This window comes from Heterodontus francisci, chromosome 27 (genome assembly GCF_036365525.1).
Source record: "Heterodontus francisci isolate sHetFra1 chromosome 27, sHetFra1.hap1, whole genome shotgun sequence".
Classification (NCBI taxonomy): Eukaryota; Metazoa; Chordata; class Chondrichthyes; order Heterodontiformes; family Heterodontidae; genus Heterodontus; species Heterodontus francisci.
In genome coordinates, this window is record NC_090397.1 from 46,022,496 (window position 1) to 46,048,286 (window position 25,791).

General features: G+C 42.0%; 1 protein-coding gene across 2 annotated transcripts in view; it reads right to left on the bottom strand.

The window, feature by feature from the left end:
• Positions 1–25,791, bottom strand: part of reln (reelin) — a 399,693-nt gene that overhangs the window by 353,242 nt on the left and 20,660 nt on the right. The window lies entirely within an intron of this gene.

A 25,791-nucleotide genomic window follows, 5' to 3' on the forward strand; every position in this document is an offset into this window, starting at 1 on the left:
CCCAAAAACATTTACCTTGTCTACCTGACCTTCCCCCCCGTAAAGTGCATAAACTTTAACCTCAAACCCTTCCCACCATCCCCTACACCAATGATGTTACTTTGTCCCCGTTCCCCGCCACTCCCGCATTGAGAAACCTACCTCCTGCTCACTCCCCACTCCCCCCTCCCCACAAGTGTTCCACCTCACTTGCCCGGACTGGGATCAACCACTGGGCTGAAGATCAGAGCAGGAACTCAGGCGGGGACATAAGTATAATTAATGCATTTGTTTACATTTATTTGAATCTGCAACTGGGGATCCTGTTGCCGAGCGGTGGAGTGGGGCCGTCACGTCTCCTCGCCGCTGCCGGCAATATCGGGCCGGGACCTCTAAGCTTTGGGATGCGTGGCGGCCCTCTCCCAGTGTCCCCCACCACAAAACCCCAATGTCGGGGGGGGGGGGGGGTCTGTAAAATCCAGCCTGCGATGTGTGCTGAACCATTATTACCAGATTAGCAAGACAGCAATCAGTGATGGTAATTGCTTGGTATAGAGATGCAATACTGTACTAAGGTGCCTCCTGGCTTGCCCTAATCATGTGACCTCTACCATGAGGCACTCACTGCAGGCAGCCATCACAAAGCAGTTCAATAAAGACACAGTACAAGCAAGACTGTTGTCCTGTGAGCTCGTAACAGTAACCATGCCGCCCTTTAGCATATTATGTACAGAATACTATAATGAACAAAGATGCATGCAAAAGATAAACCCAAAATCATATAAATACTGATGTTCATTTTAACAAAATCTACAACAGAAATCCTGTGAACAACTGCACCGAATAACAACTTATTTGAAATTAAGAGTGAAATTTTCATTAGATAGTACAATTTTTATGAAGAATAAATTAAAATCCAAATTTAAAGTGACTACTGGCAAGACCAAATTAGGCTGATTGAAATAATACTATGTAGTCTTTGCAGAGCACTTTTGTTACTTAACCAAGATCTGTTTCATCATTTCATTGATGCTTCTTTTGCTGTTTTAGTCTGTTTGTACTTTTCCCTCCTTTCCCGCCCCTTTTTCTGATTCTAGCAATATGTTTTCTTTCCCTTTTTAAAAAAAAAGTAAATTTTTTTCAGTTCTATGTAAAGGTACGAATCTGAATTGTCGACTGTCTTCTTTCCACAAATGTTGATTGATCTGTTCAGTGTTTCTTGCTTTTACTGTTTTAGTTTCAAACTCCTAGCATTTGTAATAGTTGCTTTTTAAAATTCTTGAGGAGGTGAAACACAGCATGTAGGTTTCTGGGGCTGGGAGGATCAGTAGTCATGGTGGCAAGTCCAGTGAAGAGTGAATGAGCCATGGCACTCATGTGAGAGTCCTAATGGAGAGGTAGGTAGGTCCTGTTTCTGTATTTTTTTCACCCTTTTTTCCACAGAAAGGATCCTTGTATTTAAGTTTTTCCATGGCCTCATCCCTCCCTATAACTCGAACCTTCTCCAACAGTACAATATCCCCTTCCCTCAATCTTTCTCTGCTTTGACTCCAGCCTCATGTGCATCTGCCATCCCTTCATCCCATTTGTAGCTTTGCCTACAAGCATTCTTTCTCTAACCCCCTTGACCTCTCAATCTCCCTCTCCTCTTTTAAGACCGTCCTTAAAACCTCTCTGACCAAACTTCCTAACTCCTCTTTCTATGGCTAGGTGCTGATTTTTCTTCATGCCTCTGTGAAGCATCTAATTTTTTTATTGTTAAAGGCAGTGTATAAATGCAAGTTGTTGTTGACTGTGAAAGATTGGAGAGGAACATAGCAAGATGGCTGATGCAGTTCAATGTCCAAAAGTTAATACATTTTGGAAATAACTGAGGAAAGAAGTATATCTTAAGCGGCAAGATTTTAAATTAAGTAGAGGAACAGAGGGACTTATGGAGTACAGATACAAATGTCATTAAAGATAGCAATAAAATTAAATAAGGTCATAAAAAAGCAAAATCCTTGGTTTTGTATCTGAACGCATACAATGAAACGGCAAGGAGGCAATGTTGAACATAGCTGAAGTCGAACTTTAAACAGCTTAACCAAAACTGCCCATATCTTATCTAACACCCAGTCCCATTCATCCATGACCTCCTGTCTTTGCTGATGTACAATTGAATCCTTATCTCCCAGCACCTGAAATTTAAAGTTCTCCTCATGCTTAAATCCCTTCATTGCTCACCTCTTCCTAACGCTGTAACCTCTATCAGCCTTATAAACCACCCACCCAGTTCCATGCTCCTTTGACCTCTTGTGCCTGCCCCTTTTCCCCTCCCCCCACCACTGACTGTGCCTTAAGATGCCTAGGCACCAATGGTCGGGAATTTCTTCCCCAAATCTTTCCATCGCGCTCTCCTCCTTAAAGCCTAGCTCTTAGACCAACGTCCTCCCAATATCTCCTCCTTTGCTAGGTGCCTATTTTTGATTATGCCTCTATAAAGTGCTCTGGGATGTTGTACTATGGTTAAGATGCCATATAAAATTTGTTATTTGTTGTCAGTGGCAGAGACAGGAAATTTATTTCAAGGCATGTTTGGATGACAGCTGGCAGACCAAAAGGTCTATTTCCAATCAAGGATTTCACAATACGATTCAAATAGAAAAATTAATAGATCTACCAATACAAATAAAGAAAATCAAAAGACTATCCTGTTGGACAAAACTCTAAAGCACAAAGACCTAGTGCTGGTTATGTGACGCTAGTCTATCAATAACATTGCTAATACTCAGTGCAATATCCTAGTGAACATTTAGAAACCCAAGACAGCTAATCAGTTTTCACTGGTCAAATTGTGGAACTGATTAGCTCTAGAAGAACATCCGTTATTTCTGTGTTCTACCAAATTAATTGGAGGCATGTTCTTTTGAAAAAGGGCATGGTCCAAGAGATTTGAGGATTACCTGAACACCCCGAACGCATCCCATACCTACACACAAAATTGTTGTAGTAGCAGATATCCTAGCATGTTACTGGGGTGATGGGCTATAATTATGAAGACTGAGTTGAGAGGTTAGGTCCTCTTTTTCCACTGATGGTAAGAAGGTTTAGGAATGGCTTGATAGAGATACTCCAGTTACAATGGGCTACAGTAGGGTAAATAGTTATAGATTGTTTTCATTGGTTGACAAGACATTAACAAGAGGGCATAAATCTAAGTAATTCCAAAAATAATTACAGACAAGGTTAGAAAACATTTACATAGAAGATAGTTAGAATGTGGAACTGTCTTCCACAAATCATTGTTAAAAGAGTTCAAAAAAAGTGATTTAGATAATCGCTTGACAAAGCAGAACATTAAAAGGTTTGAAGCGAGAGGAGAATGGGATTAGACTAGGCAGCTCAAGTGGAGAAAAACACCAGTGTAGACTTAATGGATGAAATGGCCTGTTATTGTGCTGAAATATTCTATGGGATAGATCTTGACTTTGTGTGATTGATATCAATAGGAATAAAAACCAGGAAGGTGTAAAACAGGCTGCCAACTTAGATCACTCATTTTACACTATTGCGCAAAGTCAAGATCCACCCCGTGCATCCACAAACACAGCAGATAATTTCATTGCTCAGTGTCACTTAATAACTAGCAAGAATAGTGTAATAGTGTGAATATAAAGTGAAGAATCGATAATATTCCAGGTATGGTGGGAAGTGATACTTCAGAAGTGTAAGCAGCATGGTTTGAGATTAACATAAATGCTGGAAATCTGTCTGCTATTCTTCATTTATTATGCATTTGATCGCACTAGAATGACAGAGCACTTTCAGACGTTTAGACTTTCACAATAACACCTACTGGGACTTGTTCCTGTAACCTGGGTGAAGCAGCAGAAAGTATAGGAGTACAGCGTTCTCACCCTTATGTTGCCAAACTAAAGCTACCAAATTAGATTGGAATTCAATTTCACTATTAACCAAGGTGATGATTCAGGTAACAGGTTTCACTGTATAGATTGATGAAATCGCTAAACAGATATTGGAAGAAGACATATGAAATGAACCATTTGTAATCAATTCAATAACCCTTAATATAACCTTAAACACCATTGATGTAAAGTTATAGGAGTAGTAATCAGAGATTATTCCTCATATTATGACGTTAGTCGCTTAATCAACTATGCTAATGAAATAATTCGCCATAACAGAACTTCTGCAAGTCATTTCACACAGAATTTTAAATTGCATAAATCCTATCTAGCTAACAATAGTAGCATGAGAATGGTGTGAAAATGTACCCTGCAGTTTGTCGTGTGTATCACCCGTTTGTGCCAATACCATGTCATTTTCAAACAGCATGTAACCAGTATTGCCATCATGAAAACTCGTGGTTTGCAAAAGATCACAGTCTGTATGCAGCTTTTGTATTATAAATCTTCATTCTATCCCCCAATTGCATTATTCCCCTTAGTTTTGGGCTCCTTTGCAGCATCAGAATATTGCCCTGGTTGAGATGCAAATCAGGTGCGCTATTCCTCATCAGCATTCTTCCATCTATGTGAGATGATGGACATGCAGCAAATCCACTGGCGATAGGATAGTTTCACATGGTGCACTTTTGCTGATGGCTGAAGAGACCAATCTTTGAGAGGCAGGCTCTGCCACAAGTGCCGCACATGAGGTGGTTATCAGGTGTCATTGTGGCATTGGTACCTTCTGTCAACCTGCTGTAGCCACTGATCATCACACCAGCCCGCAGCTAATATCGCCATTTCTCTCTGTTGTTGATTAGTGTCTCCCATGTGTGAAAATCAATGTTTATAGCCTTCATGTCATGCGTGCAAGTATCCTTGAAGCACAGCTTTGGGTGTCTGACTCCAGCTACCTCCCCATGCAGAATATCCTTGGGAATGCGTCAGTCTTCCATCCTGCAAACGTGCCCGAGCCAGCGAAGTCACCTCTCCTTGATGAGAGTTAGCATACTTGGGAGATTTGAGAGCCTTTGAGAGGACTGTCACATTTGTGATTTTGTCCTTCCATGAGATGCCGAGAATGCGCCACAGGCATCGAAGATGAAAATTGTTGGGCTTCCTTTCTTGATGGCTGCAAGTCATCCATGCTTCACAGCAGTTCAGAAAGGTGCTAAAAACACAGGCCTCATAAACCATAAATCTTGGTACTAAGGCCCAGCTTGTTGTTCTTCCATGCATGTTTCATGAGTCAGCCAAAGGTGGTAGCTGCTTTCCCTAAGCATATGTCGAGTTCAGATTGTCCGTGTCTGTGTACCTACAAATTTCTAACAGGACTGGGCAGACCAGATGCAGGAAGGATGTTCCCGATGATGGGGGAGTCCAGGACCAGGGGACACAATCTAAGGATAAGGGATAAGCCATTTAGGACTGAGATGAGGAGGGACTTCTTCACCCAGAGAGTGGTGAACCTGTGGAATTCTCTACCACAGAAAGCAGTTGAGGCCAAATCATTAAATATATTCAAGAGTTAGATATAGTTCTTAGAACTAAAGGGATCAAGGGATATGGAGAGAAAGTGGGAACAGGGTACTGAGTTTGGATGATCAGCCATGGTCGTATTGAATGGTGGTGCAGGCTCGAAGGGCCGAGTGGCCTATTCCTGCTATTTTTCTACGTTTCTATGTTACGACCTCAGTGAGACTGTTAATGTTAAAATACGAGATGTGACCTCCCCCCCAGACTAATTTAAAGAATTACACAAGATTTCACACTTTCAACCTTTTTTTTTAGAACATTACAGCGCAGTACAGGCCCTTTGGCCCTCGATGTTGCGCCGACCTGTGAAACCATCTGACCTACACTATTCCATTTTCATCCATATGTCTATCCAATGACCACTTAAATGCCCTTAAAGTTGGCGAGTCTACTACTGCTGCAGGCAGGGCGTTCCACGCCCCTACTACTCTCTGAGTAAAGAAACTACCTCTGACATCTGTCCTATATCTATCACCCCTCAACTTAAAGCTATGTCCCCTCGTGTTTGCCATCACCATCCGAGGAAAAAGACTCTCACTATCCACCCTATCTAACCCTCTGATTATCTTATATGTCTCTATTAAGTCACCTCTCCTCCTCCTTCTCTCCAACGAAAACAACCTCAAGTCCCTCAGCCTTTCCTCGTAAGACCTTCCCTCCATACCAGGCAACATCCTAGTAAATCTCCTCTGCACCCTTTCCAAAGCTTCCACATCCTTCCTATAATGCGGTGACCAGAACTGCATGCAATACTCCAGGTGCGGTCTCACCAGAGTTTTGTACAGCTGCAGCATGACCTTGTGGCTCCGAAACTCGATCCCCCTACTAATAAAAGCTAACACACCATATGCCTTCTTAACAGCCCTATTAACCTGGGTAGCAACCTTCAGGGATTTATGTACCTGGACACCAAGATCTCTCTGTTCATCTACACTACCAAGAATCTTCCCATTAGCCCAGTACTCTGCATTCCTGTTACTCCTTCCAAAGTGAATCACCTCGCACTTTTCCACATTAAACTCCATTTGCCATCTCTCAGCCCAGCTCTGCAGCCTATCTATGTCCCTCTGTACCCTACAACATCCTTCGGCACTATCCACAACTCCACCGACCTTAGTGTCATCCGCAAATTTACTAACCCACCCTTCTACACCCTCTTCCAGGTCATTTATAAAAATGACAAACAGCAGTGGCCCCAAAACAGATCCTTGCGGTACACCACTAGTAACTAAACTCCAGGATGAACATTTGCCATCAACCACCACCCTCTGTCTTCTTTCAGCTAGCCAATTTCTGATCCAAAGCTCTAAATCACCTTCAACCCCGTACTTCCGTATTTTCTGCAATAGCCTACCGTGGGGAACCTTATCAAACGCCTTACTGAAATCCATATACACCACATCCACTGCTTTACCCTCATCCACCTGTTTGGTCACCTTCTCAAAAAACTCAATAAGGTTTGTGAGGCACGACCTACTCGTCACAAAACCGTGCTGACTATCGCTAATGAACTTATTCTTTTCAAGATGATTATAAATCCTGTCTCTTATAACCTTTTCCAACATTTTACCCACAACCGAAGTAAGGCTCACGGGTCTAAAATTACCAGGGCTGTCTCTACTCCCCTTCTTGAACAAGGGGACAACATTTGCTATCCTCCAGTCTTCCGGCACTATTCCTGTCGACAATGACGACATAAAGATTAAGGACAAAGGCTCTGCAATCTCCTCCCTAGCTTCCCAGAGAATCCTAGGATAAATCTCATCTGGCCCAGGGGACTTATCTATTTTCACACTTTCCAAAATTGCTAACACCTCCTCCTTGTGAACCTCAATCCCATCTAGCCTAGTAGCCTCAATCTCAGTATTCTCCTCGACAACATTTTCTTTCTCTACTGTAAATACTGACGAAAAATATTCATTTAACGCTTCCCCTATCTCCTCTGATTCCACACACAACTTCCCACTACTATCCTTGATTGGCCCGAATCTAACTCTAGTCATTCTTTTATTCCTGATATACCTATAGAAAGCCTTAGGGTTTTCCTTGATCCTATCCGCCAATGACTTCTCGTGTCCTCTCCTTGCTCTTCTTAGCTCTCCCTTTAGATCCTTCCTGGCTAGCTTGTAACTCTCAAGCGCCCTAACTGAGCCTTCATGTCTCATCCTAACATAAGCCTTCTTCTTCCTTTTGACAAGCGCTTCAACTTCTTTAGTAAACCACGGCTCCCTCGCTCGACACCTTCCTCCCTGCCTGACAGGTACATACTTATCAAGGACACGCAGTAGCTGCTCCTTGAATAAGCTCCACATTTCGATTGTTCCCATCCCCTGCAGTTTCCTTCCCTATCCTACGCATCCTAAATCTTGCCTAATCGCATCATAATTTCCTTTCCCCCAGCTATAATTCTTGCCCTGCGGTATATACCTGTCCCTGCCCATCGCTAAGGTAAACCTAACCGAATTGTGATCACTATCACCAAAGTGCTCACCTACATCTAAATCTAACACCTGGCCGGGTTCATTACCCAGTACCAAATCCAATGTGGCATCGCCCCTGGTTGGCCTGTCTACATACTGTGTCAGAAGACCCTCCTGCACACACTGGACAAAAACTGACCCATCTAAAGTACTCGAACTATAGTATTTCCAGTCAATATTTGGAAAGTTAAAGTCCCCCATAACAACTACCCTGTTACTCTCGCCCCTGTCGAGAATCATCTTCGTTATCCTTTCCTCTACATCTCTGGAACTATTCGGAGGTCTATAAAAGACTCCCAATAGGGTGACCTCACCTCTCCTGTTTCTAACCTCGGCCCATACTACCTCAGTAGACGAGTCCTCAAACGTCCTTTCTCTCGCTGTAATACTCTCCTTGATTAACAATGCCACACCCCCCCCTCTTTTACCATCTTCTCTGTTCTTACTGAAACATCTAAATCCCGGAACCTGCAACATCCATTCCTGCCCCTGCTCTACCCATGTCTCCGAAATGGCCACTACATCGAGATCCCAGGTACGAACCCATGCTGCAAGCTCACCCACCTTATTCCGGATGCTCCTGGCGTTGAAGTAGACACACTCTAAACCAGGTTCTTGCTTGCCTCTCAACATCCTGTACACTGGCACTACAATTTAGGTTCCCATTCCCCTGCTGAATTAGTTTAAACTAAAAGAAATCTCTATTAACTAAATAGTACTTTGTAAGTAGTTGATACCACAAATTACAAAGAAAAGGTAAAAGCAAAATACTGCAGATGCTGGAAATCTGAAATAAAAACAAGAAATGCTGGAAATACTCAGCAGGTCTGGCAGCATCTGTGGAGAGAGAAGCAGAGTTAACGTTTCAGGTCAGTGATCCTTCATCAGAACTAGCAAATATTAGAAATGTAAAAGGTTATAAGCAAGTAAAGCAGGGGTGGGGCAAGAGATAACAAAGGAGAGGTGTAAATAGGACAAGGTCACAGAATAACTGACCAGAAGGTCGTGGAGCAAAGGCAAACAATATGTTAATGGCGTGTTGAAAGACAAAGGGCCACTGACCTAAAATGTTAACTCTGCTTCTCTCTCCACAGATACTGCCAGACTTGCTGAGTATTTCCAGCATTTCTTGTTTTTATTACAAAGAAAAGGTATTTTCTTTACTTAATAAAATACTTGGAAACCTCACACCACACTTATATGTTACACAGTCCTCTCTGATGGTGAAATCTTTGCATTTAAAGTCCAAAACTCCTCCCAGTTGCAATGGGTTGGATCTCCCAGACCTTTTCAAAATCAATGTCCTCTTTGCTCACTTCTCCGTGCACTTTCACCCTGGACGTCAGTGAATAAGGTGATTCTTGGAGATCCTGTGTTAAGGACAGGTGAGAAGTGATAGGGATGGTTCCTCTTTTTCCATCTCGACTGACCGAAGACCGTGTTTTTTTTTAAAGGGGATTTTTAAACCCCTGAGCGCTTTACTGGTCAAGAACAAGCAAATGACAGGTTTTCTCGTAAGTTTAAAAAAAAGATATACAACACCCAAAATATATGCAACAATACGCAATCTCACACTCATACAGATAGACACACACTCAAAATAGAGTAAAAGAGATAACATGCATTAGATCTGATGGTTTGTAAAGAGTTCTCTGTCAAACTTGCTTTTCCCCCCCGAGGTGAAGACTTGAAAAGGTCCGTAATCTTTTCCCTGGTTCACTGAAGAAAGACTTGGGAGGTTTAGGAAGATGGATGCGCTGCTGCAGGCTGCTTTTGTTATATTCCAGCCAAAGGTCACTGGCGAAGTCCTGGTACAATTTCTCAGGTAGGAGCTCAAGGCCAAACTCCAGTCACTGCCTACATGTAGCTGGTAATCTTAGGCAGGGTCCCTGCTCTTCAATGGCATAGATGGATCTCCATTATCTGCCCAGAATATACCTTGATTAAAGTTCCTTATCAGAAACCTAGTTTCTGTTATGTGACCATAGTTTCTCTTCCCATTGTTCCTCATAAATGGTTTCTGATGGTGAGGCCATTGTTAGAAAATGGAGTCTAGATGTCATTCATTCTCATGTCACCTTGATGAAGTAGGGCTTTTCACACCCATTCTTTGGATTTTGAGTTTGGAGTCAAAAAAGTCTGTGGCAGTATTGTTAATCCAATCAGCTGGAGAGAAGCAGCCATTTCCACAGAAAAGTTCAGGGTTTCCCCCCGACGTCGCGGCCCCCACCGCCAGCATTAAATTCCGCCCCTGGAGTAAGGGCTTGATTTGTGATTTGGCTTTAATCCAATCCCTAAATTCTGTAAACAAAATAGCATTTTGCAGTATCAGAGTGGGATCTTTTAGTTACTTGAGAGTATTCAATGGTCCCAGTGCTTGATTCCACTCTCTTGTTTGAGGAAGAGCACTAGTCAAGTCTTTATAACAGTATTGCATATTTCCACAAAATGCCCTGGCAGACATCTTGGTATAAGTTATGTTCCATTGCAGCACTGTGTATTAAGAGGCATTTTGCACCTCAACTAGAGACTGGCAAATATTCCGTAAATGAGATAAAATGTTCAAGTTACAATTCAGCAACCAGTTCTTTTTATAATCATAAGTACTCTAAATTGCTGAGTTTTTCCTTTAATGTTGAAGAAAAATGAACAAAACTCCATTTAATTACATTAGTAGATAGTTGAGCCCGATATATACATAACAAATGGAGCCAATCAGTTCCAGTTGCACAAGACAAGGCCAAACGTTAGAAAAATAAACTGCACACCAAATATAGACAGGGAGAGTATGTGCAAAAATATTTTACCTGAAGTTAGTTAAGAAAATGCAAAGTAGAAATAATATTGTTAACACTACACACACTCAACAAATCTGAAATCTCTATAGGAAAGCTGTAATTTCGTACTGTTTTTATACCTGGGGAAACCCTTCAATCTTCGCTCACACATCTGTGCAGGATAAAGAAAAACAAGCTTCTTCTCTGATCAGTGATTCGTCTCGTACCTCTATCTTTTAAACTTGCTCTATCATAATCTTTCTTTTGTCATTATTTCAGTTAACACTAGCATGGTCACTGTATCGCTGAACTTCCCCTCTCTTTTCACTCCTAAGTTCCAAACAAATTGTCCCACCTGTTCTTCCTTCCCCCTGCATTTCTGTTGAAACTTTGTTCTTCACCTGGGCCTCAAAAAGGTAGAAGTCATCATCCCTAGTCTTTCCTTCCTCCCACAGACTGCAGTCATTTAAAATCCAAACACAGGGCAGGATTTTATGGACGCAGTTGGAGTCCCACTGCCGGGCCTAAAACAGGAAGCAAACCCGCTTCAGCGATCATTGGGATCCGGGACTGCAACTTGTCAGTGACAACCAATTTAGTGGCTGCAGTGGGGTTGCCATCACTATGAAGGATGGCAGCCCACCCCCAAGAGCTGCTCGCCAACCAGAGGGCCGGCAGCTCAGCAATACCACTGCTACCAGTGGCCACTGCTTGATCTGCAACTGCAGGATGAGGGCGAATCGATGGCTGTGCGGCCTCAAAGGCAGGTAAATGGATTCTGGGGGGCGCCAGGGCCAGTCAGGCAGGCCCGACGAAAGAGGTGGGGTCGCTAAGGTAAAGGCCGGCTCAGGTCTGCAAATGAAACCCGACCCGAGCCCGACAGAAACACATCCGACCCCAAGCCCGAGCCGGCCCAAGTCCTTCCATTTTTTCCCGTGCCCGATCCGATCCGACCATCAGTTAGCCTACCTTCTGTTTTTCACTTTGTTGCTGATCTGCACAAGATTAAAATAACTGTAACAAAACCACCTTTCAAGTCCAAAAAGTAAATTAACATTGGAGTCATTTACCCGAGGTGCTGATAGAGTGTGTCCGATCCGGCCTGACCCGACCCAAGCCCTAATGCTGGACCCGAAGTGCGACCCGACCCGACCCAAACTCAACACGTCATTGGGTCCTGTCGGGTTCGGGTCAGGTAGCCGGCCTTTATGTTAAGGGCAGGAAGCGCTGTAGCTGCAGGGGGCCCCTCCGTGGTCCAAAGAGTGTCAGAAATGGAGGAATCCCCCACCCCACTCCCCACACAGGAACCCATCAGGGTTTACCTAGCGATCTCCCCATGTGGCGGAGGGCCCCCCCAAGCCCTGGTAAAATGCCAGCGGAGGTGGGACAAGGCATTAAATAGGCCACTTAAGCTCCAGGTGGGAAGGCTGTCTGCCAGCTTTCCCACCGCTGGCAAGATGGCATGGCGGTGGGAAAACAAAGGGCATGCCACCCACTGCCATCCCACGCCATTTTACCTGCCTCCCAGCCCATCCCCAAAGGACTGGTAAAATTCAGCCCATAGCATCATCTAAACACTGCTTGTTGATTTAGCTGGCCTTCTCTTCTACTTCTTAACCAGCATTGGTGATGTCCTGCACCATGGTATTCCCTTTTCTCTCTCTGTAGTGTGCTTGTTGTCCAAGGGTTGCTAATCATGACTTATGCCATGATATCACAATGGGGCAGGTGAGAAGGCAGGCCCCAAGAACAACCTCAGCTGGTATGGCAATGGGACCCACTCTGTTGGCATTCTTCTTCATCACACTCTAGCCATTAGGCCAACTGAGTTAACCAACCCCTGGGTATGCCCTTACTTTCTCAATAATATTGATTTTAAAATACAGAATGTAAAACTGCATAACTTTCTAAAAATCTGGAAGCTCTGAAACCCTTTTTTCACCGAGATTGAAGTTGCACAGGAGCAACATCTTATTATGCACTGTTTTATTTTAACTTTTCACATGTTTTTCAAAAAAACGCTTCCACCCCTCAAGTTCATGTTTAATGCTGGGTGACAGGGATGATGGAGAGGTGAGAGGAATTTTTGCCTCGCAGCGAAAGGAGATTGCATGTTTGTTCATGGATTATGATCAGAAATAAAGGAGAAAATCAGGAATAAAAGTGAAAAGCTTAACATTCAGGTTATGCTCCATAAATATCTAATAATAAGGTTGTTACTATAATAATGATCTTTATTATTTACCTGAGGGTTGCATAGTATTTTCCTTTAACTTTGTTGCAAAATTTTAATCGTTTCATTCTCTCAAGAGTAGCCTATATTAGGTGTCAGCCTTGGCTCAATGATAGCATTCAGTCAGAACATTGTAGGTACAAGCCCCATACTTGAACATCTAATCTCAGCTGGCACTTCATTGCAGTATTGAGGGAGTGCTGTATTGTTGCAGTTGCCGTCTTTCAGATGAGACGTTAAACTGAGGTGCCATCTGCCCATCATGGACATAAATGATCTAATGACCAATGTTCCCTGTAAGAAGCACTGCCGCACAGCAACTGAAAGTTCCCGCTTAGGCTGCGCACAAGTCGACCCCTTTAAATTACCACTAGTGCGTGATCATGCAAACAAATTTAAAGGGGCTGCACACTTAAATAAATCAACCATACACTACAAAAAAAAATTGGAGGGAATGTTGCCCATGACACTTTTCAAAGAAGAGCAGATGAGTTCTCCCAGTGTCCTGGCCAACATTTATCCTTCAATCAACATCCCTAAAATAGTTTAACTGGTCATTTCTCAAATTGTTGTTTGTGGGACCTTGCTGTGATCAAACTGCCTGCCACATTTACAATAGTGATCACACTTCAAAAGTACTTCATTGGCAGTGAAGTGCTCTGGGGGTCCTAGTGCATGAATCGCAAAAGGTTAGTATGCAGGTACAACACGTAATTAGGAAAGCGAATAGAATGTTATCGTTTATTGCAAGGGAAATTGAATACAAAAGAGGGATGTTATGCTTCAGTTATACAGGGCATTGGTAAGACCACATCTGGAGTACTGTGTACAATATTGGTTTCCTTCTTTAAGGAAGGATGTAAATGTGTTGGAAGCAGTTCAGAGAAGGTTTATTAGACGAATACCTGGAATGGGCGGGTTCTCTTATGAGGGAAGGTTGGACAGGCTAGGCATGTATCCACTGGAGTTTAGAAGAGTAAGAGGAAACTTGATTGAAACACATAAGTTCCTGAGGCGTCTTGACCAGGTGGATGTGGAAAGGATGTTTCCCCTTGTCAGAGAATCTAGAACTAGGGGTAAAAGCAAAATACTGCAGATGATAGAAATCTGAAATAAAAACAAGAAATGCTGGAAATACTCAGCAGGTCTGGCAGCATCTGTGGAGAGAGAAGCAGAGTTAACGTTTCAGGTCAGTGACCCTTCTTCAGAACTAGGGGTCACTGTTTATAAAAATAAGGGGTCGCCAATTTAAGACAGAGATGAGGAGAATTTTTTTCTCTCAAAGGGTCGTGAGCCTTTGGAACTCTCTTCCTCAAAAGGCAGTGGAAGCAGAGTCTTTGAATATTTTTAAGGCAGAGGTAAATAGATTCTTGATAAGCATCGGGGGTAGGCGGGAGATTAAAATCAGATCAGCCATGATCTTGTTGAATAGCGGAGCAGGCTCAAGGGGCCGAGTGGCCTACTCCTGTTCCTAATTTGTCATAGAACCATATAGTTATTTATAGCACTCAAGGAGGTAATTCAGCCCATCGAGTCCATGCCAGCTCTCCATGGAGCAATGCATCAAATCCTTTGACGTTTGAAAGCTAGGATGTTAACAGGTGGGAAAACTGTAAATCCCTTCACCAATGTGAGGTATCTGAATGGTCTCCAGTGTGACTGTGTTAGTGTATCAGTAAATGGGATGACTAAGTGAATCCATTTCCACATTCAAGCCGGTGAACACCCTCTCCCAGACGTGACTGGCAACAGAATCACTGCCCAGTCAACAATAATGTGCATTTATATAGCACCTTTAACATAGTAAAAATGTCACAGGAGCATTAACAGTCCCCACATTAAGACATTTGATTCCCGACACGTCTGTGCTTGTATCTCCAATTTAGTCTCTAAAACACTGCTATAATTTCTGTACAATAAATATGGTAAATGCACCTATTTTACCAACGTAAATCAGTGGTTCTGATAAATGGTCCATAACATTGTGTAACACTCCTATGGTTGTAAAACAGATCCTCTGCTTCAGTAAGAGGGTACAAACATACGAATTAGGACCAGGTGTAGGCCACACGGTCCCTCAAGCCTGCTCTGCCATTCAACAAGATCGTGGCTGATCTGATTGTATCCTCAACTCCACATTCTCGCCTACCCCCAATTACCTTTCACCACCTTGCTTATCAAGAATCTATCTAGCTCTGCCTTAAAAATATTCAGAGACGCTGCTTCCACTGCTTTTTAAGGAAGACAGTTCCAAAGACTCACGACGCTCAGAGAAAAAACTTCTCCTTATATCTGCTTTAAATGGGCAACCGCTTATTTTTAAGCAGTGACCCCTAGTTCTAGATTCTCCCACCAGGGAAAACATCCTTTCCACATCCACCTTGTCAAGACCCTCAGGATCTTATACGTCTCAATCAAGTCGCCTCTTACTCTTCTAAACTCCAGCAGATACAAGCATAGCCTGTCGAACCTTTCCTCATAAGACAACCCGCCCATTTCAGGTGTTACTTTAGTGAACTGCTTCCAATGCATTTACATCCTTCCTTAAATAAGGAGACCAATAATGTACACAGTGCTCCAGATGGGGTCTCGCCAATGCCCTGTATAACTGAAGCATAACCTCCTTACTTTTGTATTCAATTCCCCTCGCAATAAACAATAACATTCTATTAGCTTTCCTAATTACTTGCTGTACCTGCATACAAACCTTTTGTGATTCATGCACTAGGACACCCAAATCCCTCTGCATCTCAGAGCTCTGCAATCTCGCACCATTTAAATCATATGTTTCTTTTTTAGACTTACTGCCAAAATGGACAATTTCACATTTTCCCACATTATAGTCCATTTCCAGGTCTTTGCCCACTCACTTAACCGATCTATATCCCTTTGTAGCCTCTTTATGTCCTCTTCACAACTTACTTTCCTACCTATCTTCGTCTCATCAGCAAATTTAGCAACCATACCTTTGGCCCCTTCATCCAAGTCATTTATATAAATTGTAAAAGGTTGAGGCCCCAGCACTGATCCCTGTGGTACACCACTCGTTACATCTTGCCAAACAGAAAATGATCCATTTATGCCTACTCTCTGTTTCCTGTTAGCTAGCCAATCTTTTATCCATGTCAATATGTCATCCCCTACACCATGAACTTTTATTTTCCGCAATAACCTTTGATGTGGCACCTTATCAAGTGCCTTCTGGAAATCTAAGTACAGTACATCCACCGGTTCCCCTTTATCCACAGCACATGCTACTTCTTCAAAGAACTCTAAGAAAATGGTTAAGCATGATTTCACTTACACAAAACCATGTTGACTCTGCCTGATGAATTTTTCTAAATGCCCAGCTATAAAGTCTTTAATGATAGCTTCTAACATTTCCCCATGACAGAAGTTAAGCTAACTGGCCTGTAGTTTACTGCTTTCTGCCTCCCTCCCTTTTTGAATAAAGGAGTTACATTCGCTATTTTCTCATGGAACCTTCCCCGAATCAAGGGAATTTTGGAAAATTAAAACTAACACATCAACTATCTCACTAGCCACTTCTTTTAAGGCCCTAGGATGAAGTCCATCAGGACCCTGGGATTTGACAGCCTGCAACTCCAACAATTTCCTCAGTACCACTTCCCTGGTGATTGTTATTTTCTTGAGTTCCTCCCTCCCTTCCATTTCCTTGAGTTCCTCCCTCCCTTCCATTTCCTGATTGACAGCTATTTCTGGGATGTTATTTGTATCCTCTACAGTGAAGACCAATACCTGTTCAATTCATCTCCCATCTCCTCATTTTCCCTAATTAATTCCGCAAACTCTCTTTCTATAGGACCAGCACTCACTTTGTTAACTCTTTTCTTTTTAAAAATATCTATAGAAACTCTTACTATCTGTTTTTATATTTCGTGCTAGCTTTCTCTAGTTTTACTTTTTCCCTCCTTATTAATCTTTTAGTCATTCTTTGCTGTTCGTATGTTTGTATGTTCATATGTGCTATATAAATGCAAGTTCTTCCTTTTGCTTTAGAGAAAATTCACCAACTGAATTTGGCAGGAAATTGGCATTGCTATTGTAACCCTCAAATGTGTATCTGTGCTTTGATACTTTGAACAATCCGGTGTAGCTTGTTACAGTGATTGGGGAGATGGTTGGAGTCAGTGGCAAGGGCCAAAGATGATGGTTTTGGTCTGCCCAACTATTAGCTGGGGAAATTACAAATCATCCAAAACTGAATGTCAAACATGCAGTCTCATAGTTCAGAAGCAGTGGAGAGTTTAAGAGACACAATGGAGAGGTAGAGCTGAGGTCATGAGTGCACATGTGGGAGCTGACTTCATAGCTTTGAATGATGTCATCAAGGACTTGCTTGTAGATGAGGAAGCAGAGAGGAATAAGGATAGTTCCTTGGGGGACTCCAGATGTAACAATGTGGAGGTTGGAAGAGAAGCCATTGTTAAAAATATTCTGACTATGATCAGATAGGTAAGACTGGAATCAAGCAAGAGAAATCCCATGAAGTTGGACAATGGAGGAGAATGGTGCAAGGAGGCTGAGGAGGACAGTCACATTAGTGTTCTGCTGGCAACAGTGAGAATTTGTATTCACTCCTTATTCAACAAATGAACATCTTAGATCACATTTATTTAAATTAAACATTGCAGGTCCATCGTTAACAATGCAAATTAATTGCTTTGGGATTATACTGTTACTCATGAAACTGAAAATAAAACATTATGCAAAAAGAGAATGGGAGAAAATGCAATTTATTGCCTACTCACTGGAATGTTAAATATAATCAACATTTCACAATTTTGTTTTGTTGAATTCTGTGTAGATATCACTATAGTGCATATCTTTTGTCTAACAAATGCAATAAGCTCCAGGTTAATAAATTCAGGGTATGTTGTAGAATAACAGCAGCACTCAATCAGCTGAACAATATTAAACATTGCTGATTTTTTTATTACGTGAAATTGCCCTTGGCAGTTCCTTCCAAATGTTAATAAAACTCTTCGCAGAAAAGTTGTTCTGAACACACTAATATAAAGAGCTTGCAGTTAGTGTGGTAGACCTCATTGATTTGATGAAACCCAAATTTTTGTATGTCTTTCATAAATGTAATTAGTTGAAACCATAAAGGTTAATTATTCTTGAGGGAATCTAGCTTATTGGAATCCTTAAACAATAAAATGAATGAGTTATGTCATGAACAAATTAAAATTTGTCCAGGTTATTTTTAATTTAGATATGGTTCTGCTGGCCCTTGTAATCAAGATGGATAGAGAACTAACAAATTACTCTGATGTCAGTTTATAGAGCAGGGTTGTCCAACATACAGCCTGCGGGCCAGGATCCGGCCCACCAAACGTTTCCATCTGGCCCGCGGATGTAAACGGCCCCTGGGGCCGTTTCTCATCCTCATCGTGACTGGAGATGAGAAATTTCCCTTTGTCAGACCAGGTTTTAAACTATTGCGCTGTCAGTTTCCGCTGACGTCGGGAACAGTCTTTTCCCAACAGACTTGCGGTTTTCTGGCGAGCTCTGACTTTTTTTTAAAAAGCCCACCGGAAAACACCGAGTCTGTTGGGAAATGGCTGTTCTCAATGTCGGCAGCTGTCAGCTCTGAAACTGATAGCGATCTTTTTTAAAAGAACTGACCAACCATCTGCTGAGCGTTCCACTCTCTGCAACTGTATGAGAGAGAGAGAGAGGGGAACAGAGAGAGAGAGAGAGGGGGCAGAGACACAGAGAAGGGGGACAGAGAGAGAGAGAAACAGGGAGAAAGGGAGAGGGCGGATAGACAGAGAGAGAAGGGGAACAGAGAGAGAGAGGGAGGACAGAGAGAGCAGAGAACTGAGTGGGGATCAGGGAACATTACAGGTGGGGGGAGAGATACAGAGAGAGGGGTGGAGAGGGACGGAGAGAGAGGGGAGAAGGAGACAGAGAGAGGGAGGAAGAGGGAGACAGAGAGACAGACAGACATAAAGGGGGAGGGAGAGAGAGAGAGACAGACAGACAGACAGAGAGAGGGGAGAATGAGAGTCATTTATTTACGGCAAAGGAGGCCAATCTGTCCATCGAGCCCATGACAGCTCTCCATGGAGCTGTGCAGTCAGTCACACTCCTCAGCTCGATCCCCGTAGCCCTGCAAGTCTATTTCTCTCAGGTGGCCATCCAACTTCCTCTTGAAGTCATTGATTGTCGCCACTTACACCACCCTTGTGGGCAGCAAGTTCCAGGTCATTACCACCCGCTATGTAAAAAAGTGCTTCCTCACATTCCCCCTGCAACGTTTGTACAAAACTTTCAATCTGTGTCCCCTAGTCCTAGGGTGGGGTGGGGTGGGGTGGGGGGGGGGGGGTGGGTGGTGGAAGAGAGCAAGGCACACACACACACAGAGCACGGGGAGAGAGGGGAGAGAGATCAAGGTCTCTCCTGACAGGTGAACATCAATTCAAAATACCCTGCATCGCTACATCAAGTGTGCAGGCAGAGATTGACTACTTATGCAAACAAAAACAACGTCAGGTATGTCACTAAATCAGTTTTCAATGTAGTGACGCGAAAGTAAGTCAATAAATTAGTGTTCTCATTTAAAGCTTCACAAAAATGAACATCTGTTGTTGTTTTGATTTGTAAGATAAATTTTTAATGCCTTTCTCTTTCGAAATTTGTTCACCGGCCCCATGGGACGAGCAAAAATCGTAATGTGGCGCTCCGCCCCAAAAGGTCGGACAACCCTGTTATAGAAAGACCTTGTAACTGTGCAGAAATGTGTCACAAAAAGGTGATTGAAGGCATTGTACCTGTGCTTCTGCCCTTTTTCCACGAGACGTTTTGGAAATTAAATTTATCCTCACTGTCCTACAATGGATCTGATTTTCAAAGGTTTTGGGGGGGGAAAAGGGGGACACAATCACAACATCTATGTCTGTTGTGAATTTTTGGATCAATCCAAATCTGGGCAGTTTCAGAGCACATAAAAACTTTTGTTAACTTCTGCATCCCTGCAGATTTCTACTGAAATGATCACAATGAATTCTGAACTTCAAAACATTCACTTCATTAATACCAGGAGGCAGTATGGATGTTCTAGCATGTTGACCTAGAAATGTAACATTTTGCAATCTTCAAAATAATATGGAAGACTGATGGTATAATACATTGATTTACCAGCTTGCTGAGCCACAGTTTGAACGTAGTTTGTCTATGCACCTCTGGGTAACTGCTTGCCGAATGGCTTTGGCAGAGGCCTTGAGCTACCTGTCCTGTCAGGGGATTTGCACAGAACGGATAGGAGCTGGGCAAATCTTTCTAATGCCAATATTGTAAAAGCAAAGTTATTTGGAAGCAATAAGGTAAGCAGACTTTAAAAATAAATGAATTACAAACCTGTTAAAAATCAAACAAATCCATGGTGACATTTGCTACAGTTTAAACAAAAAGCTAAAAGGAGGGAAATATCACAGGGCAAAGGACTGCTGGATCATCAAGAGCATTGAAAACCTGCTAGTTTTATCGGCATTTCCCCATTTCATAAAAAGAAGAATAAATTTCCTGTAGACTCACACCTCAAATGCTTCAGATATGATGCAACACAAAGTTAATTTGTGGAACTATACTTTAAAAAGAATTTTGAGTTTGCAACCTGGGAATATTGAGACATCCATCAACAACCCATATAGATATTTAATAAAAAGGATGATTGATTCTTAACTAACTCAAAGGCATATTTTTCATAAAATCATAGGATTAACCACAACTATATGACTCTAATAGACTAAGACAATGAGTTGTACTCACTCTGTAACAATTAGAGTTTCGGCCCATTCCAGAAATGAAAGGAGAAAATTTCTAAATAAAAAGCATACTTATTTATTTATGGAGGTAGCCGTGTAAAATATTGTGAAAGAGATGAGTGTGATGTACACTGTTTGTCATAACTCAAAGATTCTGATGACATTTTGGAATATGAGAATAAAACTTGATTAGTTTAAATGCCAACTAGTCTCAGATTGTGTTACATTCTCCCAGACACCTTTTAATTTCTAATAAAATATACTGTTATTGGGGAGCTATCCTCTTTCAATCTGTTATTTTAATAAAAACACCACATAGACACCAGAAGTAATTTACACTATCAGCACTTGGGCGAAAAACTTGCCCATTACAGAATCCACCTGATTTCATTTCATATGTGACGGGAAGAGGTTATTTTACACCAAAATAAAATTGTTGTACTTATTACATGATAGAAAGTACCGTTCCAACAGGATGTGCTGGTCCTTGATAGATTATATCTATTCCCCTTCCCTGAACAGATCATATGATAATTTTATTTTTTTTAATGTTTATAATAATTTTCATTTATACAGTGTTCCTCATGTGGATGATAGATTCAATGTTTTACTGGAGTAGATGTGGACACTAAATTAGAAGGAATTTAAAAAAGAGAAAATGAAACAAAAGACACAGTTAAAAACTGTTGAAGTCTATCACAGCTCAAGACAGGGTATGAGGTTGGGAATTTGGTAGGTGAGGGAATTTTAAGGATTAATCTCTTTCTAAAAGCTATTCAAGTTTGCATTTAGCATTAAACTACAATTTACTGTTAAACTTAAGTTTCTTTCAGTCTTAGTCAGGGATAAACTAGCTCCCTGCTGCAGAGACAGCCACAGTTTGTTAATTAGGTAGCTAGTTAGAACTGGTTTCTCTAGCCAGCAGTGCATGACTCAGTTCCGTCGAATTTCAGCTAGCATAAAATACAGGCAGTCTTGCTAAGCGCATGAAATAAGTAGGCACAAAGGTAGCAGCTTGAGACAGAGTGGGAGCTTGGGAATTTGGTAAGTGAGAAAATTCGGTGCAGTGAGGAAGGAGGTGCTATTCTGATCTTTTACAAAAAAGGAGTGGTCTGAGAAAGGGAACCGAAGACCAGCAGCAAGATATGAGAGCTGAAGCCCGGAAGCATTAATTAGGTGAGCAGGCAGGTGAGTGGATGGTATATTTTAAGTTTTTTTTTCTCTAAACAGGGCAGTAGTTAAAACTGGTACAGGGGAGATAAAAGTATTGCATTCAATTTATAGATTAATTAGTTAAACCAATCGCTATAACTACAGATAATTGTTCAGTGATATTTCTAAACCTAGCTTGTTAAATAAAACATAAAAAGATGGCAGGGCAGGTAATGTGCAGCAGCTGTAGCATGTGGGACCTGGTAGATCCCTGTGTGATCCACAGCAGCTTATCTGCAGTAAGTGTTTGCAGCTTGAGGAATGTTGGCTCAGAGTTGATTAGCTGGAGTCTGAGTTTTGGACACTGCAATGCATCAGGGAGGGGGAAAGTTGCCTGGATACTTTGTTCCAGGAGGCAGTGAAATCCCTTAGGCTAGGCACTTCTGATTTAGTCCGTGGTCAAGGACAGGAGAGTGTGACTGTGAGAGGCAGGTATGGAGATCCAGAAGGTATCACAGGAGGAGCCTCAGCCCTTGCAACTGTCCAACAGGTTCGATGTTTTTGCAGCTTGTCTGGATGAGAGCAGGGAGTGCAGGAAGGATGAGCAAATTGATCATGGCACCATGGTGCAGGGGGCCACTCAAGTGGGGGGAGTTAGAAGAAATGTAGTTGTAGTAGGAGACAGTATAGTTAGGGGGATAGATATAATTCTCTGCAGCCGAAGGCTGTGTAGTCTGTCCAATGCCAGGGTTAAGGACATCTCCTTCGGGCTGAAGAGGAACTTTGAGTGGGAGGGAAGGATCCAGTTGTTATGGTCCACTTGGGTACTGTTTGAACTGTGGCAGGAGCTACGCACTGTCAATTCAGCCTTGTCACTCCACAGGTCGCAGCATATTATTTTACTTTCCACCCAACCAGAAAACAGCCAAATCAAACACTCTAGTAACCCCCGGAATAAATCAGACCAAACCAGGTATCTTTAGACAACAACAAATTAAATATTTATTAAAAACAAAATCTTAAACACTACTAAGAGAAACCAATGTCTAAAGATCTTATAACTTCTTATTTTAATTTAACTCCTCAATCACACACACACACTCCAAAAATAACAGTAGTTAACTGGTTTTAAAAGTGGTTTTTAAAAAAAAGTTGCTGCTTCTTAAGAATAAATAAATAAGTCTTTGTGGGTTATGTTCCTGATGGATGAGATATTCTAATGTGGAAATAGTTAAAGGTCACTCAAAGTCTTCACGTGGACTTGATTCAGTAGTATATTCTTAATGGGCATTTAACTCTTCGACTGCAGTAAGCATCAACAGTTCCTTCAGTCATACAAACGGTTTCTTGAAAAAAGAAGGCTTTTCTTCTTTAGGCAATTAACTCAATCCGTAGTTCCCTGTAGAACTTTTGCTGAGAGAACATAGACAGTTTTCTTCTCTTCAGTGGCACGTCTTGTTGGAGAGTCTCTCAGAACTAACTGGTTTCAGCCAGTTTTTGCCAGTTAAGTGGAAACATTATACCATATGACCACTCTCTCTCTCTCTCTCTCCTGCTGTCGCCTAGGTAACAAAAATGCAGCTGCTGGCACATTGTGCCTTAGAAATTCCAGAACTTTCTCTCCCTTAAAGATGCACTGTTTTTATCAGAGTCTTAAAGGCACACACTGTTTTTTAATCTGAGGAGAAAAATAATTACAAGTCCGTGACACCTCCGCCCCTGGCAAAATGAAACGCCATTCCCAAAATGTGTTTCATTACAATGGTAACAACACCAATACTTCATCCCTGGTTGAAAATTACCCACAAGTTTTTGCATTCTTGTCTGCCCATTTTTTCATATTGGCTTGGGATGCTTTAAGGTATTCCTGTGCCACACCACAAGCTTTCACGAACCTTTCCTAGAACAGATACATAATCCAATATTGAAGATTCATTCTTTTGTTCCAAGAATCTGTCTTTTATGAGTTTTAGAGGACCTTTTACTTCATGTCCACATACCAGTTTGAAAGGACTGAAGCCTGTAGACTCATTCAGTGAGTCTCTTGTGGCAAATAAAAGAAAGTATAGTCCTTTATCCCAGTCATGCGGATATTTGTAACAGTGTGTGCTAATCACTGTTTTGAGAGTTTGGTGGTTTCTCTCTAAAGCTCCGTGACAGTGGGTTATTTGCCTAACATTTCAACTGTCTAATCCCCAAATTGCCCATGACTTCTTGAAATATCTTCGACATGAAATTAGAACTTTGATCCGATTGAACTTCAAGTGGTAAACTATATCTCGTAAAGAATTGGGTTAACTTTTCTACTACTATTTTAGCAGTAATTGTCCTCAAAGGAATGGCCTTTGGAAATCGAGTAGCCATATCCATGATAGTAAGTATGTAATGATGTCCCACTTTTGATTTTGGAAAGGGTCCTACACAGTCTACCAATACCCTGCTAAATGGTTCCTCAATCACTGGTATGGGAACTATTCCTGCCGGTTTTATGGTAGGTTGTGGTTTTTCCACCATTTGACAGGTATGGCATGTCCTACAAAATAGTCTCACATCCTTTGTAAGACCTGTCCAGCAACAATGTTGGCTTATGCATGATTTGGTCTTTTGATTTCCCCCATGTCCTGCAAAAGGAATGTCATGTGCTAACCTTAATAATCCCTGGCAATATTTAGGTGGTATCACTATCTGTTCAACAATTGTCCAGTCTTCTTCTGCAGGTCTATGAGGAAGTCTCCATTTTCTCCTCCCTGTTTGCCACATAATAGCCTTCTGGAACTCCTTTTGCCTCAGCTTCTGTCAGAGCCGTCTGTGCTAGTCAGTATAACTCTGGATCAGCTTGCTGTGCTGCAATGATAGGAGATCTGTTAAACATCTCATTTGGATTATCTAAATCCCCAAATAAGGTTTCAGATACTTGGCTATCTGTTTGTGGTGCCACTTTTATCTCCGACAATGGATACTGTTTAGCCATTGTTCGGGTGACCACACATGCAGGAAATATTCTTGAAACTTGTTCCCATAATTATTCTGTTTCCCTAACTTTACTTGGTTTCTCTGTAATTACAGGAGAAACTGATACTTTTGATCCGGCCAAATAATTTCCGAGGAGTAGATCAATTCCCTCTACTGGCAAACTGAGGACAACTCCTACAGTTACCATCCCAGATATGAAGTCACTCTCTAGGCGTACTTTGTATAAATGTACGGGTATATACTCCCTGCCAATTCCATTAACTAAAACTTTTGTGTTCAAGGCGTTCTGTGGTGGAAACATTATATCTTTCCCCAGCAAGAGTGTTTGGGTTTGCTCCTGTATCCCTGAGTACAATGATAGGTTTTCCTGCCTCACTTACAGGATATGCAGTTACTTTCTCCTTTGGAAAAAATTCATTATAACTTTCGGGTATTTTGTTCTTAACCTCTACACTCACTTTAGTTTTTGTATCTGGTTTTACAGCTGCCGTTAAAGCTATAGCATGTTCTGCTAGACTCTCAGTCAAGACTCTTTTCCTCTGCTTTAGCTTCGCGTACCCCAACAAGTCCTCTAGGTTTACCCCGCAATTTCCAGCATTCTGAACGAAGATGACCCGTTTTCTGGCAATGATAACACTTTGGCTTGCGAACCTCACTTCTACCCTCAGCCCCTTCCTTTCTGGCCTGAGGAGGTGACCCTGAAGCATTCCCAGCTGTTTCTTTTTGTCCCCAGATACCTGCCTTCCTTTCTCTCCCACTTTCTATCCTTCTTGGGTTTATGGGGATGACGGACAAAAGGTTTTGGCTTATTCACAAGCTCGAAATCATCAGCAATTGCCGCTGTTTGGCTAGCTTTCAAAACTTTCAGGTTATCTACATGCATTCTCACTACTGAAGGAATGGAATTTTTAAATTCTT